Source organism: Denticeps clupeoides, chromosome 9 (genome assembly GCF_900700375.1).
Source record: "Denticeps clupeoides chromosome 9, fDenClu1.1, whole genome shotgun sequence".
Lineage (NCBI taxonomy): Eukaryota > Metazoa > Chordata > Actinopteri > Clupeiformes > Denticipitidae > Denticeps > Denticeps clupeoides.
Window position 1 is genome coordinate 6,293,864 of NC_041715.1, and position 15,236 is coordinate 6,309,099.

General features: G+C 42.7%; 1 protein-coding gene across 1 annotated transcript in view; it reads left to right on the top strand.

Annotated features, from left to right (window-relative positions):
• Positions 1–10,967: 10,967 nt before the first annotated feature.
• thsd7ba (thrombospondin, type I, domain containing 7Ba) overlaps positions 10,968–15,236 on the top strand; it is a 148,353-nt gene continuing 144,084 nt past the window's right edge. Inside the window, exon 1 of the mRNA XM_028991648.1 lies at positions 10,968–11,085. The gene's annotated coding sequence lies outside the window, so the exon portion shown is untranslated. The remainder of the gene's footprint in view (positions 11,086–15,236) is intronic.

Consider the following 15,236-nt stretch of genomic DNA (forward strand, 5'->3'; position numbering starts at 1 on the left):
AAGTTTAAAGCATGCTACAAGTCTGGAAAGCACCAGTCTGGGACTGTATTAAGACGAATAAATGAATGAATGCAATGTGACAATGCGCAAGTCTTGCTAATTTGGCTAATTCAAAATAATAATGATTTTGCTCCCGGTTGACACCTGTTCATTCTCATAAGAGCCCCATTTTGAAATTCATTAATTAAAGGCCAGAGGCGCTGGCCGTGCATGTGAACGTGAATTCTTAGAGGAGCCCCTTACACGGAGATCACTGTGACTGTTTCTGCTGGAAAACAGACGCCTCTGTGATGATTTTTGACCTTTCACAGCCACACACTTCTTCATTTATCTTAACAACAAAGGAGACTGATATGCGTGACCTTTCCTTTGGACGAAATGGTATATGTTCAGATACAACTTGCTTTCACAAAAGCCTTTCTTTCAGTTATCACGCTCGCGTTCTGTGCAATGATTTCTGAGCCCCACCTTTGACTCGTAGCGCAGAATGTCACCTTCGGACCAGCTCGACTCTGGCTAATCGGGTCTTGCGAAATCCAGTCAGATGATGTGTTTAACTCAACAGTAATGAATTCAGCACCAAATTTAGATCTCCCTTTGGATCCTCCGTGGGATTGAAAAGAACGGGAAACATCTGAACGAACATCAAAAACGTCATCTTTTTCAAAGCTGAAAACTCGCTGGATAAAATGCACGTGCCTCTGAGTCAAACTCACCAGTATAATCAATGTTGCACCATTTTATTTCATCACATTAAAAAGAAAACAAGGTTTTAAACAGTAGAAGCACGATGATTAAGATCTCTAACACAGGCTGCTTTCTCGTTCCCATGACTTTACCCTTCAACACATCACATATGCAAGCATCATTAAAGGTCATGTTTTTTGCTGATTTTCCTATTTATTTCTTTATTCTTGGCACTACTGAACAGCACTTACTATGAATTGCTGCACTTGGCACCAGTGTGATTAACTTTGCTAATCCAGTTGAATGGACTTTATCCTTACAAGCATTTTTAAAGGCGATTTACTCTGGTCAGGGACATTTTTATGGAACATGAATTGGATCACTTTCCGTGTGAATGCTTGTCTATTGATACGGTCTGAGGACCAAGACTGTCGCTGATTGTATAAGGCATGATGATACAAGCCACAGTACAGTCATTACTCTTTGTTAACAGAGCAGAGTGGAGTTCATTCATTTATTAAACCTCACTTATTTTGATCAGGGACAGGTTTTTGAGAAACAACTCCAGTTCTTCATAGGCACAGACAGTGTGTGTGATCACAGAATTTAGCACAAAGGCCAATTCAGAATATGGTAGGAATCAAACACATGTGGAAAAAAAAAAACACGTGTGGTAAATCAAGCTTTTCTGTAGACCTTGTGGGTAAATTTATCTAATTTTACCGTGGGGAAAAAGCCAGCTGAGGCAGTTCACAAAAAGTCACACCTACTTAGTATAGCATTGCTGTAACAAACTAAACAAACCTGTTGTCGGTAGCATTATAGTAAAGTAAAAAATAAGCAATTTACTCATAAGCAAAAATGAGCAAAGAGCAAACTAATATTTTTAACTATTGTAAATATTTTAGCATTGCTATAATGTAAATAAACCAATCAAACCTAGTGTAACCTGTTTATTTACATTACATCAATGCTAATATATTACATGTGACAGATTACTCACAATTTTTAAAAAAAATTTAACGCAGCGTTCACTTTTTCAGTGTAGGGTCTTGCTATTAATCTGGATATTGGCCACCCTCCTCAAAATTGTTGAACACCACATATGTTCCTTCTTGGAAAAGCTATTACCTGATGTTAGCTGACTCTTTCTGCAGGATAATGTGACCTGTCACACTGCAAAAATTAAGCATTGGTTGGGCTACACAACAAGAAGTTCATGAAAATCTCCTGTTCTCAATTCAATTTAGGATCTGACAAACGGGCCACAATCGAACCTGGTCCATGGATGCTCCATCTCACAACACATAGCATTAAAATGACCTGCTAGTGATGTTTTTGAGCCAGATACCACAGGGCACCTTCTGAGGCCCTGTGAAGGCCACTCCTTGAGTGGACGGAGCTGATTAGGTAGGTGTGAAAAAGCGCATATATAAATTAAAAGAGAAACAAGACGTTGAAAGGAGAAGCCCCCCTCGTAGGTGATAATCCACCAAACCCTGACTTTGAATCACTGCCGTCGCATTCACCCCGATGCCGATTAGCTCACCTGAGCGTCGCTCTATTGTCCCATTATGGCTGTGACTCTCGCTCCATTGTGATAATCTCATTATATTCCGCGGCGCGGCGCTTTAAGGCTAATGTGATGTGACAACTGCAATCGCTGAATGAGTGCACGGGCGTAAATAATGCGCCATCAATGCTCCTGCTGTCTGCGGAGCGCGCGTCCCTTTTTTTTTTTTGATAATTTTCAGCCACAGTGCTGCTCCCCGCTTTTTTTCTGGCCCTATGTGTGCCGTAATCCGCATCATCGTCGGCGCTAATTGCCGCTCGCGTTGCCACAGGGGGCATGTTTATGACCAGCCAAAGCCTGGCGAGAGAGACAATTATCCAAGAGTGCCGAAAATAAGAGGCCAGCGAACCGTAAACAACGCGAAGGTCAGTCATGTTTGGGGCGGACGTGGAGGTGCTGAGAGACTCTCTCCGAAATCCTCCCGAGGAATAAATTGACTTCGGCCCAGCTTCGGGCCAGTTGTCAGTCCGAGCGTGGGCTTTTTACGGCCTCCTCTTTCGCAGAGCCGGCCGTGTAATTAGTGCAAGCCGGGCCGGCCGTAAAACTTTTTTCTGCACGCGCCAGCTCCGATAATGTGATAATGAAATGGCTGCCACATACAGGGGCGCAGATGGAGAGGTGACAGTCACAGTGTCCGAGGTGGGAGGAAAACAAAAGGGCGGGTTTTATTCTAGTCCAGAAGGGCTTTATTAGACATGGTTATGCCACTACACCATTAATTTTCATCTGAAATAGGGCAGCATGTGATGGTTACAGTCGAGATTCATAACTACCATGTTGACCTGAATATAAGAAGACTCTGAATACAACACAGCCCCCAATTTAAAACAATTTTCTTGTATACAAAATGACCTTATTTGAACATAGGTGAATGGTGATTAGGTAAGACGCAGTTTTTAACACAATTTAAATAATTTAAATTCAATGAAAGCAAGAAAATGAACCTGAATGCACCTTTTCAATTGTATTTTGCTATTATTTATTAAAATAAATAATGTGCACGTTCAAAAAACATGATCTGTAGATCTTCTGGTTGTAGAGTCTGAAGATCATTCAACATTTTCAGTCAAATAAATATAAAATATTTTATTTAGCCATTTTTTTAAACTCTCTTTCTCTGCCCAATTTATAACAAGTGATTACATTTTTAATAAATATGCTTTTTGCAATGTCAATGGCAATACACCGAAAACAGGATCTAGCAGAAACCTTTAAAAGGAGTGTTTGGTACTGGATTGCCGAAGCAAACAATCTGTAACTTTTTAAGCCATGGTAAGATGCTTACATTGATCAATTTATGCATCGATTGAATGATAGATATCCAGGAGGGGTTGAGAACTGGTTGCCTCGACTGGACTGAAAGGCTTTGGCGAACTGAAGGTTGAAATGAAGGTTGCACGGAGCTCAGTGAACAGAAGTGTTCCTACGGCGGCCATTGTTTATGGATCGTTACTGCTAATGGCATATTTTAGTGGAACCCCCCCCCCCCCACTTCTCGTTTGACTGTATTCTTTCCAGTGCCTTTTGTTTGCGGGTCTGAGCTCCTGGTGAATGCCGCACGCAGTGGGTTAGGTGGCATGTCGGCTCTCCACTGTTTCGAGCTCACAGCCATTTAAAGGTTTTGGTCCAGGGGGAAGCCTTTTGTCTCTCTCTCTCTCTGGCTCTCTCTCTCCTCGCTATCCTCGGCATCCGATTTCACTTCTAATTTCTCTTTCGACCTGATCACTAAGGGACCAGCCTTATCTCCCAAACTGAGAGAGACAGAATAGATAGAGAGGAAGGAAAAAAAAGTAAAGGTGGAGAGAGAGAAACAGAGAGAGAGGGGGAGTTAGGAAAGCAGATACTGCAATGCAGGTGATGCACATCAATGGCCAAGTGGTGACTACACATACTTACTCATTGATTTTTTTATTTTTCCTGACTTGTTTCCTAACTTGTGTTCATATTTCATCTTTCATTTGCTGTAGATGTGGTGACATGTTATAATGGCCTGGACCTCAGTATGTAACATCTTGACTTTTTTTTACGTGTCAGCTTCCAATTATGTGCCCGGACAAACCTACACTGTTATTTTTGGAAATTTGAGGGCCACAATTTTAATAGAACATGCCAGCTTGCTATTATTGGAAACAGGCTATTGTTAGAGACTTTAAACAAGGAAGCTTAGAGCATTTGTGGGGGACTGGTTGACAAGTACAAAGGATGAAATTGAGATGAGATTTGAAATGAAATCGAGGCCACATCTTATATATTGCGAACAGTTTTTGTCAAGTATTCCTATTCTAATCACTCTCGATTCATTAAAAATTGCTAAAACTCCCACAGTCCCTAGACACCACAGGACATTTACCTTTTTGCACAGCCACCTAGGCTATGCGCTGAGGCACATTGTCTTGCTGAATGGAGAGCTTTTGCTCCATTCCTTTCTGCTCTCGTTCTAATAAGAAGCCCGGAAGCTGCTGATGAAAAGCAACCCAACAGCATCATTATACCACCTCCACACTTCACAGTGAGGATGGTCTTTTAGTAAGGCACACACTTTTTTTTCTGTTTGCACTTTGTGTTTGTGCTATGAGGAGCTATTGCTGACTACACAACCTTTTCTTTTTCACAGAGAAAAGGTTTCACGGCCAACCACAACAAAAGCAGCAGTGTTCAGTCAAACCTGAAACCATGGCAGTGTAAGTTGCAGACCAAACAGTTATAGCAATATGCCATGTCAAAATACATCCCCTGAACAGAAGAATGAAGGTTTCAGACCAAATCCTGCCCCGAGTGAACAACGAAAAGGTGTAAAATTGGCACAGTCTACGATGTAGAGGAATATATACCTGTGAAGCTGGGTTGGCCCGACCGCATTGGCTCTAACCAGCAAATCCAGATCGGCCTACCCGCTCAACCAGCTAATCTCAAATCCATTCCACTCAGACGTGGTATTTATTTATCGTGATTCTGTATGAAGCAGTAATGCAGGTGAGGCGACACATTGATTGAGCTCCTGAAAGTTTGGAACCTCTGTTCAGTTATGTCTACAACCTAACACAGGTGGCCGGGCGAAAAAATCAATCTTTACATTTCCAAGTGAAATTGCTTGTTGATCAATCTACTCGGGGAGGATTTTAAACCCCTTAACCCTGCAAGGGACTCTGTGACCCATTCCTGTGCCCTTTTTCATTCAGTATGCTGAATAACAAAGATGAGCTGTCCATGGTTCTGATCCCCGAAGAGTTGTTTTTCTTCTGTTATTCAATTGTGAGGCAAATACACCAGTGATTATGACGTCCTCCAGTGATAATCCAATCTACAACATATTGTCCAAAAAACCTTCCATGTGTTGGTTGTTTGTTGTTCCTGCTTGCATGTACAGTTTTTGAATGTATCTGGTTATGGCCAGGAGGTCCCATTATATTTAAATCATGGGCTCTCTCCTGGGTCGGGCAAAGAACTGTCTAAAAACTGAATACACAAGTATTAAGTACAATAAACTTTATTTTTCTATTTCAACATGGTAATGTAATCTAAATACTATTCAGAATGTTGGTGAATGTTTCTACTACCCTTTGCATATTCAAGATTCAAGATTTATTGTTTATTGTCAGTACAACAGTATGCCGTGTATTGAAATAATGTTTCACTCAGACACACCCATAGTGCAATCATAAAAGAAAAAAATATATATGTACTGTTTATCCACACTAAACTAAACTATACTAACTAAAACTAAAGCTTAAATACTGTACGGCATTTTCTCTATAGGACAATGAACAGGTCGAACAGGACATAACTGGGCAAGACAAGACAAACGTACAAAATGTGCCCAAAGAGCAGAGATGTGCGAAATGAGTTGAGATGTGCAACGATCAAGTGCATAAGGCTGGACCAAGTGATGGCTGTGCATTGAGAGCTCTGAATGCATAGGGGAAGAAGTTCTGATGCTGTGTAACCATCTGCCAGACGGTAGGAAGGAGAACAGGGCATGTGAGGGGTGGTGAGAGACCTTCATTACGTTCCGAGCTCGACAGATGAGGTGTTTGTTGTAGAGCTGGGAACCTCGATGATTCGCGCTGCTGTCTTCACTATCCACTGCAGGGCCTTCTGCTCGGCGGCAGTGCAGTTCCCATACCAGACAGTGATGTAGCATCAGAGAACACTCTCAACGGTCCCCTGGTAGAACGATGTGAGGATGGGAGGAGGGAGGTTGGCCATCTTCAGCTTCCTGAGGAAGTGCAGACGTTGCTGGGATTTCTTGGTGGTGGACGTGGTGTTGAGGCTCCAGGAGAGGTCGTCTGTCATGTGCACACCCAGCAACTTCATGCTGCTGAAGGTCTCAACAGCAGGTCCATCGATGTGCAGTGGGGTGGGTTTCTTCCTGAAGTTGACAACCATCTCTTGGTGGCATTGAGAGTCAGGTTGTTTTTTCTCCTCTCTGTAGGAAGACATTGTTGGTGATGAGCCCCACTACTGTTGTGGAACCTGTGCTCAGTCTGAGGACCCTGGAGGTGTTATTTCCTATAGACACCGACTGAGGCTCCAAGATTCAGCTGTGGACAGCTTATTCCCTGCAGGTCCAACTTGAGTATACATATCAGCATAATCATAAGTAATATCATCATGATGTTTGTACATTATGAATTCTAAATTAATTGTGGGGTTCATGCACAGAATTTCAGCTAAAATCTTCACAACCATTCAAATTTTCTTTGTCGAGTATGAAGGTGTCCACTGTCTGGGTACGGTCTACTCTGGAAAAAGTGGGGGACCTCTTCTCATTGGGCCAAACCAATTTCTGCTTTCATAGTACTTCTTAAATCTCTCCTGGATATGTCTGTGTTTTCCTAATGGGAATCCCAGGGCACTATGAATAACCTGTCAGAGACCATCACGTTACTCTTTACACAAAACAAATGAAGCATATTTTCCCCAAAATGAACATGTCCCATCCTGTTATTGCTCCCGTGACTCGAGCCACATTTTGTCTGCTTTGGCTGGGTTAGGTTTCTGCAAAGGTTTGCATTACCGAGAAATTGTCAAATCACACGTCAACTTCTGTACCGTTTTTGGCGTCCTTCTTATCAGAAAAGGCAGGAGGACAAAATTGAATTGCTAATTCAGAGTATAAATCCATAGGTTGCCATAGCATTAATAGGCAAGTATAGACATCCATTTAAGCTTATTAGCCACAGCTCCGCGGCGTAAACCCTGAAACGGCTCCAGCATTCGAAACAAGCCCGCTGGTAATTGAATGACAAGCAGCTGAGGAACAAAACACTGCCGGGCTTCAGTTGATTTAGGTGGGGGCACTTCTCCTTGTCTGGAGTGCGCGTCTGAACAACTGCAAGAGTGACTGTGCGCAGCACGGCGTTTGAGATAATTATTCCGCTCATAATGACATGCAAAGGCGTAATTGCGGAAGCCCAGTGCCCAGGAAAAAAAAAAGGACCCCAGGACGGCTGCAGTTCATTGATTCCTCGGTGTGGCTGACCTATGCCAACAGCCATCTGTGTCCCGGTGATGTGACGCATGGCCGATGTGACGCTCCTCGACAAAGGCCTGTTTTTTGCGAGATGCTGCACAACAGTCCCAGTTAGATTAACGTGCCGCGGCTTTGGACAACATACACTTTTTGATAATGACTTTAGACGGCATGCAGCTTCACAGGAGCGTTCCCGTTTGGATCCTGGAGACCCAGAACCTGGGCGCATTCTGCCGGGCCGGACCAGCTGTGTAAGGGGATTAGGGGGTGCACCCCTGTCTGCCTATTAGCATGCAAATTTAAAACATCGCCACACTGATACCGCTGCCTTGCTGAGGCAAATACTCATCAAAAGGTTCAGTAGTTGTGCTTCCTCTGTAAGTTTGCAGGGACGACAATAAATTATGCTAATCATCCGGCATTATGGCATAACTAATGATCGAACCCGACATAAAGCCAGATGTCATTGTGACAGCTGTTCATGGCCACAGAAATTAGCATTTTGATTACTAGGCAATGTTGAAATTGCAAGTGTAAAAACATGTAATGGGTACCCAGTAAACTAATCAACATCACCTTGATGTCCCCTAAAGGACGTCTCTGAAGGACTTCTCTGAACATCCAGATGTTCTAGATCACTTCAGGGACAACTTCGGTACGGTCTGAGGACATCGTTGCGGGATGTTGTGGGAACATTAGACATCATATTATTACTAATAATTGTTATGCTAAATATGCTAAATTTGTCTCACTTATGGACACAAACACTCACATACAATCCTGTCCATGTAGGGCAGGCTGGGTAGCAAAGAAGACAGGGAATCTGGAAAGTCACATAAATGTCTCAATTGTCACATTATGTTGTCCCCTTGTACAGATGACCCTGAAGCACCAAATCAGATGTGCGAGATTAGATGTTACCCAGAGGATCAAATTCAGGGAACATTTCTGAAGGGTCATGCTTCATTCAGAATGCCACTCATGGACCAATGGTGCATGATACAAACGTCAACAGCGTCCCACTAAGACCTGCTAAGACCTGCTGGAGAATGTTGTGGTGGGGAACAATTGAGCATGTCACAAATGTCCAGGAAACAATGTGTCCCATGTTTTCAGGGTTCATGTAACATCTTTGGTGACTACATTTACATTTATGGCATTTATCAGATGCTCGTATCCTGAGCGACTTACGATCAGTAGTCCCCCCTGGAGCAACTTAGGGTTAAGTGTCTTGCTCAGGGACAATGTGGGATTTGAACCTGGGTCTTCTGCTTCATAGACGAATGTGTTACCCACTAGGCTACTACCACCCTATACTAGTCAGCTATGCCACCATGACTTAGCTGTCACACTGTTGCACCTTTGGTGGGACGTTATTAGTCAGCACCCCTCAACAGGTCTACCACCTAGCATGAGCCTGGTGGCCACCTTGGCTACTTTTGTTGATGTTACACCTTCTTAGTGGGTGGCATCTTCAAAGTATGTTCTAACAGCCATGTGGTTCCATGCGGAAGCCTCATATGGATCCATATACAATATTTCAAAGGAAGTTAAATGATGACCGACCTTTCCTGATGTTTTGAGCTGCTCCCTACTGAGTTCCACCATCTGAAATTACTCAGAATTGGGCCTTTCACTTAATTTTAGTGTTAGTGCCGCATTTGTTGCACGCTTGTAGTCTTTCCTCTCCTCTGCGTGACCATGCATCATTCTGCACATCCGTTGAAGGCGGAGGGGTTCATAAGTCTGTATGGATCGCCACAATAACTCACGGCAACATTATACAGAGAGGGGCTGCAGCTCTGCAGGCACAGCGCCCTAACCATATTTACCGCCCACAATTTCAGAAGGAAACGGCCTCTGCGCAAGGAAAAAGGCATTTCCAAAACCCAGCACCTAAATTTCAATCAGGCCACAATTTCAGAGACTAACGTGTTTTGCCTCCGACGAAAGTGGGTGCCATTATTTTGGCCCCATGGGAAAAGTCTCAGACTGGATGTCTTTAGGCAGGACTGGGGACTTGCGAGTTCTGCACAGCATTCTGCTTTACCATGAATAACCGCTTTATGCGTTACAACAAATAATTATTTGTTACATCATTATGATCTTTTGTTGTTCATGTTATTGCAATGGGTTACTAATCAGTCAGGGGGGATATGAATAATTTCGCAGTTTAGCACCACACCCCGTTCCACACATCAGAAATATGCAATCTGGAGGCTGTCTGTGTGACCAGCCTGATTAATGGCATGTTTTATGCACTCTGGTAAGCTATAAGAATTTATATTTCTTTCTGGCCATTTGTCTCAGTCCTTTTAAACTGACGCCTTCTTCCGCTGATGACTTGTCTGCGGAGTGCTCGAGAGCTTCATCGTGTCTCATAAGGTCTGCGGGTCCGTGTACACATGGACTAGTAGCATCTCACTGATGCTACTACGTCCCATCTCGCGCTCTCCAGCTGAACTCTGTCGTCACGGCTACAAGCACACATAATCATGCATTTGGTTTGGGCGCATCATTTAACATGGTTACTGTGTGTACAGTCATGAACATTAGTTACAATTCACGCTTTCCGCTTTACAAAATTGTCAGAATAGCTGCAAATTCCTCAAAGTTGCCAGCCCTGACAATCCTTCATGTCGATGCAGCATCCATCTCTTCCTACCATGCGAGTGGTGAACCTCTGACCCACGCGGAATTGTCGACTGTGAAGTTATGGGATAAGCAGCTGCCAGTGCGCCGTCAAGCGAAGGGAGAGGAGCGGGAACCTGCTGAGATGGCCAAAGTTGTTGAGGAGATTGATTAAACAATATTTCTTCGGTGGGGGATGTGAAGGCAAGGAAATATATTTACACGTGTTCCTAGTGTGCACTCGGCACCCTGCGCGGTGTGTGGGGTTTCGAGAACGAGGGTCTGTTTTAAATATACAAGGCTGAACATATCATCAAAGTAAACCTCCCAGAAGATCCCAGAATTCAACCTGACATGTAATTAGGTGGATTTCTGGCTCATACTGTACATCCTGCGTTTTTCCTTAATAAGTGTTTGTAAAGAGCCGAGTCTCGCTTGACATTGTCCACTTAATGTTATGCTTGCTGAGAATAAATGAGGCTGATTGAATTTGTGGTATGATCTTTCCTCTGTGATGCCATTCCTGGAGACACAAACGTGGAAATTTGTCTGCGCAATCAAGTGGAGATGTTCGTGGAGAAGCCGGGCGGGGGACGAGAGAGACCGTGGATATCAGCCGCCACCAAAGCCTCAGACGTGCCGTGAGGAAATGGAAAGGGGTGACGCTGTGCAGAAATGCATATCGCTGCCTCATCACTTTCGCCGCCCACTGTCACAAAATGTAATATATCCACTTCTTATTAAAATATCATCACTCTGATATTTTTCATTCGCTTTTCTTTCATTTTTTTTCTGTATTCGTTTCTGAATATCAGCTTGAGGAGTGGCACACTGGAATTTTATCAAATTAACGAACAAGGGGATTAATAACATATGCATCAAATGTCAGGTTTATCATTTTAAAATTTGCCGATTGTCCACATGGATACAGTATGAAGGAAAATCTGAAGTGGCGCTTCTAATATGATTTCCTCCACTATATTAATCAAACAGAACGTGAAGCTTTTATGTGGCTATTTTTAAAAATCCATAATGCAGAAACATGCCTACCGGGGAGGACATACCCAAAAGCTATGGATTTTATGGCTGCATTAATATTCATAGTGGGCAGCTGGACGCTTGTTTCGACCGAGTTCATTCTCTCCACCCACACACTTCTGAGAAAACAACATCTCTCTGCGAGGTGATGGGGTGCTTAGTTCTTCTCCCCCTTCAGACTACTGTATCCTGCTGTTTAGAGGCACAAGCCTAGTGTGGAATCGGGGGAAACTTTTTTTTTTTATATTTTCTGCTGAGACGTTGTTACTGACTTGTGGAAACAGTGGGTGTGCCACGCTCTGTGTCTTCAGTTCATTGGTCGTCCAATGACACATCGACCAAATGTGGCCGCTGTGTAGACAGAAAGGAAAATTAAAAATGAAAGATTTAGCTGTGGGCTGCACAGTTCGAATCCCTGCTCAAACTTTATGTATGTGGAGTTTTCAGGCTCTCCCCATGTTGAGTGGATTTCCTTTGGGCTAAGGCATGGATGGGCTCTGGTAGCCGTGACCCTGAGTAGGATTAAGTAGTTAAAGTTAAAGTGAGTGAGTGAATTCACTGCAAAATCATGCTATTACATGGACACACCCTTTTTGAGGCTAATAGGGGAAACATATTTCATTTCAAAGAGTTTTTGATTAATCTCATTGTTGAGAGTCTCTCTTTACTTTCATGAATGTTTTACATGCTACTGTAATCAGTTGTCATAGTACGGTGTGGTGGGGTCGGTTCTATTAGTCTAGTGGGTACCAAACTCTCTTATGAACCCAAAGACCCAGGTTCAAACTCAAGGTAATGTATGGCATAGGTAAACTGGCATATACAAACTGTTTGACTCACCTTGTAGAATTAAGAAAGACATTTTTTTGCAGGGCTTATCAATTATTCATTTGATTTAACAGCAAAATTACGTGTTTTTGTCTTCAACAATGCACGATGGAAGACATATAATGAGAAACCATGAATGGAATCAGAAATAGACACATGGGTGAAGACTCTCCAGCCTCAGCAGAAGAAAGGGGAAAAAAAGTCTTGTTCAGCCAAAAGGAAACAGCCAAAAAAATCTCAAGACTACAGATCACTCTTGCTTTTTTCAGTTTTACATACCACTGTATCTATGAGCATAAGACAGAGCACATTTGCTTATGCCAGACAGTCTCCAGGCACAACAAGAATCTTGAGAAAAATGTAAGAGAAAAACAAGTATCATCTGTTGATATATTAACCAGGATACTGACCGTCCACCAGGACTACTTATTTAACCGTCCACATCACCTCTTTAGGTGTCAGTCAGATGGACTGCATGTACGTGATACATGGAGCTGAAAAGCCATATGCAGTTTTCTTCAGTCAGTGTCAGTATGGGATGGTACGGTGGCACCTGTTCTCTACTGGGGATTGTGAATGGTGAAAAGCTCAGATATAATCTTGGATTATTGTTATATAAGGCAATTATCATAATAAGGAATGGAAGAAAGTAACCAGAAAGGGGTCTGCACTGTGTGAATTCGGATTGTGTGGGCCGCATATCGCGACATTTTTGCTTGTTTAACCTCCCAGTAGCAGAAAGGAATAGGTTTCCATCCGACATTCTCGAACAATGAGTGCCAGAGAATCAGTCTTTCGGCACACGCAAAACAGGTCTCTCACATGGGACGTGCAGACTGTGGAAGTAGAGCGAGTTCAAAGGTTTTTCGCTGGGACACGGCGCAGCGAGGAATACTGAAAAGGTTAGGGAGTGCACTGATGTTGAGCCATCCACTATCTGGGACATGCAGATTGGAACGCTGCTGCAGTGCAGCGCACCCCTTCCAGGATTCCACTGTGTCCTGCGGATCTAACTTAGACCTCGTAAGGTCTGATTGCAAGGTCTGGACGTATACGAGGTATTTAATTGGCCAACCTCTTCATCAGCCTGCAGGCTCAGCACAACTGTGCAAGCTACAAAATTGCACCTTTGTCCTAATGTATTGGCCGCTTTTCTGTCTGTTTGGCTAATTAGTCGTGTTGGCCCTGCTACTTGGAAAAAGTGCAGTGTACCAGCACCAGTTATTTCACATTAAATGGAACACATTAAATGCAGCAACACTGAAGCCTTCCCCTGGGAGAATGAGGTACGCTAAATAACAGCAGCACGGCAAAAGTATTTTGCTACATCAGAACCATCAACCTACGTTTTAATGGTAATTCAACTAAAAAAAGATTACTGTGCATTATTGACTGTTGTTGATTGTGCCAATATTTCACGGTGTAGTATTTTTATGACAGTACTCCACTATTTTTCAAATTTCAGTGCTGCGCACTAAGCAAATGACTTGTTTACAGGTGTAAGGTCAAAGGTGTCCTCGAGATCTACCTAAATAAATAGATAAAACAAGAAAAGAATCACAAGTTTTGATTATGTTTGCGCATTTGATGTACTGATGAGTGGGTTAGTAACATCCACAATGAGGACTTAGTGTGCGTGAGAGCTGGACTCCTCCCACTACAAAAAAAATAAAAATTGCAGATCATGTTTAGCAATAACTACAGAAAAAAAGGTGCTTTCTTTTTTTTAATTTATGTAAATCCTTAGGACAAACTCTATTTAACTAGTGAACAAGGCCCATGTTACAAAACAGTGCACTAAATCATGAAGTTTAGTACTATACCACAGCTCACCTTTGATATTTATTTAGCGGCAGAAACAATAATCTCAACATAAAAGAATAAACTCAAAACTCGTCCAGAAATACTCCCATTTCTAACTGCTGGGGCAGCATCAGGTCACAAAGCTAAACAATGAGGTGGAATGAAATTTAAAGAGATGAGATATTGTCACTCCCAAGATTCCTCAAAATACCAATACTGTGGTATAATAAACTGTTACTTCCGCTGCTCAAAAAACAATATGGCAACAAAAAAAAACAATAAAATTGCATCTGGTGACTTATAAAACAGTGTCAATGTTCATATATTTTTTGTGTGCCTTTTGGTGGCGAAGGGCTTGTTGCTTCTGTGTATATTTCGGGCTGCAGCAGAAAACTCTGTGCTTCATAAATGGCTGTGAAATAAAAGCTGCATGTGTGGTGGCTACCATAATATTTGACCCATAAAGAGCTTCACCACTAAAGAGCTGAAACATGAGGTCCATTATTAATTAGCCATGTTTAGACTGGGGTCATAAGCAGTACAATAAAAGGTTTATGTGTCATCTTTTGGCTTATCAGCTGAGGTGTGATAATAAGGTGTCATAAATGTCACATAAAGGTCCTGCCCTTGTAGCCTTTATGAAAAGCAATTAGAAGTTGTCAACCCACAAATCCCTTAATTGGTTGAAGCCCTGCTTTGGAAGTGCTGTAATAGAAACATGACTGGGTTTAATGTATCAATGGGCTTACAGTCACAGGCCATCATTATGGCCACTTAAACCATACTGTTTATCTCAGTACACAGGGCATGACGGAGTCATTGATTGTGATTTTGAATATATGACTGAGTAGCATAAGAAGTGAAAGTGAAGTGATTGTCATTGTGGAACACGGCACAGCACACAGAGTACACACTTCTTTTGACCCATCACCCTTAGCAGTGGGCAGCCATGAAAGGCGACCGGGATGGCAGTGTGTGGGGACGCTTTGATCAGTATCTCCTCAGTGGCATGGGACCAGTGGAACAGTCAATGGAACAGGTCTATACAGGTTTATACTCTGTATATAGATTGTTCATCATATGACCTATTACTCCAGCTATTACTCCACCACCTTCAGTTGGACAACGGGGATGGTTTTGAACAGTCCTGAAGGTTTATGCTGAACACTTTCTTATCATTCACTCATTTAAATGAGCATCTCA